This window comes from Bombus huntii, unplaced genomic scaffold (genome assembly GCF_024542735.1).
Source record: "Bombus huntii isolate Logan2020A unplaced genomic scaffold, iyBomHunt1.1 ctg00000100.1, whole genome shotgun sequence".
Lineage (NCBI taxonomy): Eukaryota > Metazoa > Arthropoda > Insecta > Hymenoptera > Apidae > Bombus > Bombus huntii.
In genome coordinates this window covers 44,743-50,408 of record NW_026099354.1, presented here as the reverse complement: position 1 = coordinate 50,408, position 5,666 = coordinate 44,743, and the positions used below count along the sequence as shown (strand labels likewise).

Sequence of the window (5,666 nt, the reverse complement as noted above, 5' to 3'; positions counted from 1 at the left end):
AACTCGATTCGCGTAATGGAAATCATAAAATTAACAAAGGACAATTGCAGTTAGATTTAAGATTAGGTAAGTGGCGAATAATGGCTCGTATAATTGATTCTTCTCTCCTTCTTTGAGGATATCTTCGCCGTTCTATAGCTTCTTTATTGTTGCAAGTGTGTAACCTTATTTTGTATAAATTAGATCAGTAACGAGAATTTAAGACGAGGATTAATTTAACAATAGCATATGAATTCTTTTCATTGAGATTTTCACACGAGAAACTGATCAGCCTTGTGAAAAATATAAAATTAATATAAAATTCCTCGATTTAATTATTTAAGTATATAATTAATATTCAGCATGCTAAAAAACGAACGATCTATTTTTCCAAATTTGCAATTATCTATCGCAAAGAATTGTAAAAAGTCACAGGCTCCAAGGTAAATTTTCAAAAGCGTTTGTAATTGTTTTCTGTTATTTTTCTCTGTGCTTGAATTTATGAAGGTGATCAGCGTGACTCCTGAGCAAATTAAGCTAACAGAATGAAATACTTTCAGTATACAATTTCAATATTTTAATATATGATTACAGAATTTCAATATTGAAATTTAAATTATTATTTAGTGTTATGCCGTAAATAATATCAATGATACTTATTACGTAAAGTACGAAATACAAATCAACGTATATTATTGAAACTCTAAAATTGAGTAACTATTGCTGTATCAAGAATACTAATTAAGAGTTAATCGCATGGATCTGCCTGAGTGACTAAGGAATTTTACAATAGAAGTTTTTAATCGAACTTCTCTTTCAAGCTGAGTTGACCGTGATTCAATTCACGAATATCGGAGAGGAAAAGTCGTAACAGTCTTACAGTTTCGATTCACTTTCATCTCTTTTCGAGGGGATACTCGCGATTCGCGGCTGCTTCGAGAACTTCCTGCTGGTTCATCCATTGAACCTCATTCTTCGGCGTTCTTTCAATCCCTCGTCTTCCATAGACAAGTCGTAAATCTTTCGAAAACTATTAGCTTGTCCAAGAAGTTTCTTTCGTTTTATGAGGAAATAATAGACGCACAACGTTTTTTTGTTTTATATTATTTTGTCGAATTACGTACGATCCAATTTGTTCTGTTGAGATAAATTTCACAGACTTGGTTTTACGTTTGTACGAAGGTGCATCGTTGTAAAAGACACGCTTGCGAAAGAAAGACACTTTCCGGACAACCTAATACTTTCTCTGTTCGTAAAAATTCTGTTCTACGTTTATTTCGTTCTTTCATATTAAAGGAAAGCGATACTGATCGATAAGTTACTTGATACCGTTTAGTATGTGTAACTGGTTAAAGTATAGTACAACTGGTTCTTACGAGTTTCGTAGCATTCAAATATTTAGTGTGTCTCATTAATCGTACTATAAAGGATAAGGTAAAATTTTCTACGTGAAGAAATAAATCGAAAATGTATAATTTTACAATGTACATTTTAAAATGTACAATTTTATCCTACGACGTTCTTCTTTTTGGAGAAGATAGATTTGAAATACTTTACGTCAGAAATTTATAAAGGTTATACGTTTGACAAAACCTGTTGCTTCGCTGAAAATAATACTTGGTAGGATATTCTGTCAGCCAATTTTTTTTAAGAATTTTTACGATTTTGTTGTCTCAGAGTCATAACTTTACAATGCTACAACTATACACAATTGCTTCATTACGATATATGGGATACTTGTATAATCAATTATAATCATGAAGATAAAGAGTAGTAAATGGTATAATTGAAAAACACGATTTTGTTAATGTAACTTTATCGAATAATGTTAAAAAATGACTAGAAGTGATATTAATAAGTACCTTTTAAAAATATCTGAAACGAAGATTAATGGAAATGCTATATATATATCGAAATAAAAAATATTGAAAAGTCCTCTGAGCTGTCTTGTTATTTTATAAATTTTTATTATAGATACTATACGAATTTCCAGCTATGCGAATAATTTTCCCATTTAATTTAGGAAAAGTTTCATAAACTAAATATATTTCATTACGGTATATTTAACTCTATTTAATTGCATTTACCTATATTTAGCTATGTTTAATATAGAACACCTGCGTCCCATATATAATATAGTTTATATGTAAATATAATACAGCTTCATTGACGGTATCCAAAAATTTTTTTTTTTTTTAGGCACGGATTGGCTTGGTCTTTGATCAGAACGTCGGCTATTATACTCGATAAATTTTCATTATCCCTCGTGTCATCAATTTCGCGGCACGGAAATTCATCGTTGCTCGAACCACGCGAAAAATATCCAGGCCAAAGGAACGAACGAGAGAGAGAGGGGGGGGGGCAGGAGGAAATGGAAGAAGAAAAATGCGAGAGAAATAAAAAGGAGGAGACCGAAAAGAGAGCTGTTCGTATTAGGTCGGTGAGGTACGTATAGACGACTTTGAAGTGGGTACATGAATAAAAAATATGCCGCTAACACGCGTCGACCTATTTCGGCTTCTTTCTTCTTACTTTCTTGTAACCATGAATATTAAAACGCGTATAGTTCGTGAAATGTTAAGGGCCAGTTATCGAGTAAAAATTTTTAAGGAATTAATCGATACATCGATTCTGTTTTGTCTTTCGCTTTTCTTACGAATTTCAATAACTTTGAAGGAAAGCAATCTTTCGTTTATATTTAAATTTAATTAGAAGCATCGTAATTTAGACAAAAATTATGTTCCATTATGTAATATGGAAAAACGTGTAAAATATTCGAGGAATAGTACTCGATATAATATTATCCAGTGCTATTATCGAGTATTATTTAAATTATATCTATAAAAATATTAATTTGCATATTCAACCTACAGCATAAGCGATATACAAAAGTATTAGAATACAAAAACATTAAGGGATTAATAAACATGAAAGTTTATATTATGAAATAATTCATCTCTTCTAAGTGATGCTTTTAATATGTTATTAATCATGTCAAGTACTGTTTTATTATTATGTTATGAGATGTAAATGGTGGGTGGGAATGACAGGGGATGAATGGGACTATATCATTGAGCAGAACATTTTGATAAGTTACGACAAGAGGTATTTATAACTTCCAGCACTAAGTAATAGTACAGTAATGCATGGGAAAGATAAAATGATGAACATTGTATTTTTCTCATTGTACCTTAGAAGTTTGAACAGTGTTTATGATTTTTTTAAATGACCAATATACGTAATCGACATATACAATTCAAAATTCTTTCTAAAATCTAAATGTAAGCACAAAAACTTGCGTCTATCAAAAATGTCAAACTTCTGATGAAGATTCTTTCCACAAGTGAAACACAAGCGAGGAATTGAAACTTTCATTTCACTTTCCAATCCTAAACTTCACTTTTCATTCACTGCCAGAGCAACAAGTTCAGAGGATTCATTCATGCCTCGAAACAGTAGAAAGTAGGGGAAAAAGAGCGGGCACAAAGTGGGACAAAGGACACGTATAAATTAGAATATATTCATTTTGCTACGATTACTGCACAGAAAATAATCGATTCGAACTGACCAGCAGTCTCCTCGTATTTAAATTGCTACAATCAATCAGATCAAATAAAAAAGAATCGGACAAAGCTAAGGAAGGGACCGAAGACGCACAAAAATCAGAATAAATTTTATAATTATTCGATAGACAATGATCGAGCGAAACTCAACGTCGATGGTCTTGCGTATAAATTCAATAAAGGATGGACGATGCAAATTTATCAACAGTATCCTCGCATAAAAGTTCCTCACCTTTTTGACCAAGTAAGAAACCACGCGAAATGAAGAAAAGAAATTACACACAGAAATAAATTAGAATGATTTCTTGTAACTACATTTAGCGTCACGATGATTTCATAGAAGATATAGTGGATTTAAACTCACCGATGTCACCGAACTCAATATCTTCACGTTGGAATTCCACCCTTTCGAGCAGGTTGGATGAACACTCGTATGGAGCGCAACTGGTACTGAGCTGTGGCGAAACTAAGGTCCTGGTGCTCCTTCTCCACCACTTGTTCGCTTGCCAGCAGTTTCCAGCTATGTCGAGCACGATGCGCAACCTCGAATATTTATGCAACCCTCCCCACCAGCAGGACGAGCTGTTCGAAACGAAAATTGTTTCAGGACTCGGAAGGTTTTCCCCTTCTCTTCCGACATTCACCTATCCGCGCTTCGGCTCGTTTCCTCCCCAGCCACCGACAAATCTTTTCTCATGCAAATAAACGAACGATTGGTATTTTGAACGCGGAACTCCCGTGGTTGGCTTAGTAGAGTTAAATATGGGAGGGACTTCAGGTTTGTTGACGTCAGGTACGTTCCTTGATGCGTGATGGTAATTTTAGACTGACGCAAATTGTTCTTCTTGGGCTGCTTGTTTTCGCAAATAAACTTTTATGATTGACGAAAGCGCAAAATGAGATTTCGGGGAAGGGGGAGGTCTGTAGAATTTTGAACATAATTGAAAAATGTAGGTATTTCATAATTTTATGGACAGGATGTATATGGAATGGATGTGGATGGTAACTGATGGTACAAGCGGAAAGGGGGTGAAAGAAGTCGAAAATATAGAATAAAAATTTTTTTCTTAATTTTTCCATCGAGACAACGATCTACAGTGAGATCCGTTATAACGAGATAAGATTCAAAGTTGATTTTCTCGAAAACAAAGCCTCGAACGAAAGATTTCTATTCTATATTTTCTTTTTTCGCGTAGAATCACCCCCTTTCCGCTTGTACCACCAGTTACCAACCACCCTGTATATTCGTACGTGAAGCTAGTCTAAAGTCTATTATTATAAATACTAAATGTACAGAAAATCGGTTAGGTGTTCGAACTGTAAGACATATCCAAGTAAAATCATATATCTAAAAGGACGAGATTCTATGTTTTTTGTTTCGAGGAAATAGGAATAATTTCTGAATTTCGCCACTGGTAATTAGTGGTACACAAAGTTGGTAAAAACAAATCAAACAGATGTTATATTCAAATACGATTGCTCACGTGCAGCGGATGCCTGGCAGCCGCAGTAGAGCGTGCCTGTCTATGGTCAGACGCGTGCAAACAGGCGGAAACACAAATTAACAGTAACAGCTTAATCTTAAATCTTCCTACACCTTAACACATCGTTACAATTCCACGTATTTGCCCTTTCGAGTTCTCATTTATTCTATTAAAAAGTTTCTTTAAAATTCTGATCACTGAATTAATTGATTATACATAATCTATAAAATTTAATTTTTTTTTTTGTAACCATCAAAAAACACGATGTCTATGTTAAAATAGCGTTAGGCAAAAAACAGTTTCTGCGACCATTATCATCGTTATCATGCGAACACAGTCTCATGGTAATATACCTCTCGCATTTGCATAAAAAGGCATTTTTAATATTTATCTAATATTATAAATATTTATGATGAATTTCTTTTTTTGCAGTAATCTGTTTCAGAAAACCTTACGTTACTTATTTATCAAAAATTCCTGATTTAAAGACGTGGTACTCCGTTACGAATATTCTTCGTTCACTCGACGAAATCCTTACACTTCCAAAATTATAAATCAGAGAATAAAAATATTTCATCTGTCGGAGATGAAAGAACACCGGAGCCTTTGGAACTTTGGATAAGCCCGCAACATTGTAACC

At 33.7% G+C, this 5,666-nt stretch overlaps 1 long non-coding RNA gene across 1 annotated transcript; it reads left to right on the top strand.

Moving 5' to 3' along the window:
• Positions 1-2,388: 2,388 nt before the first annotated feature.
• LOC126876857 (uncharacterized) lies at positions 2,389-3,919 on the top strand. Its single transcript, XR_007694573.1, has 3 exons — positions 2,389-2,424; positions 3,671-3,786; positions 3,864-3,919. It is a non-coding gene; the product is annotated as an uncharacterized LOC126876857 (long non-coding RNA).
• Positions 3,920-5,666: the final 1,747 nt, after the last annotated feature.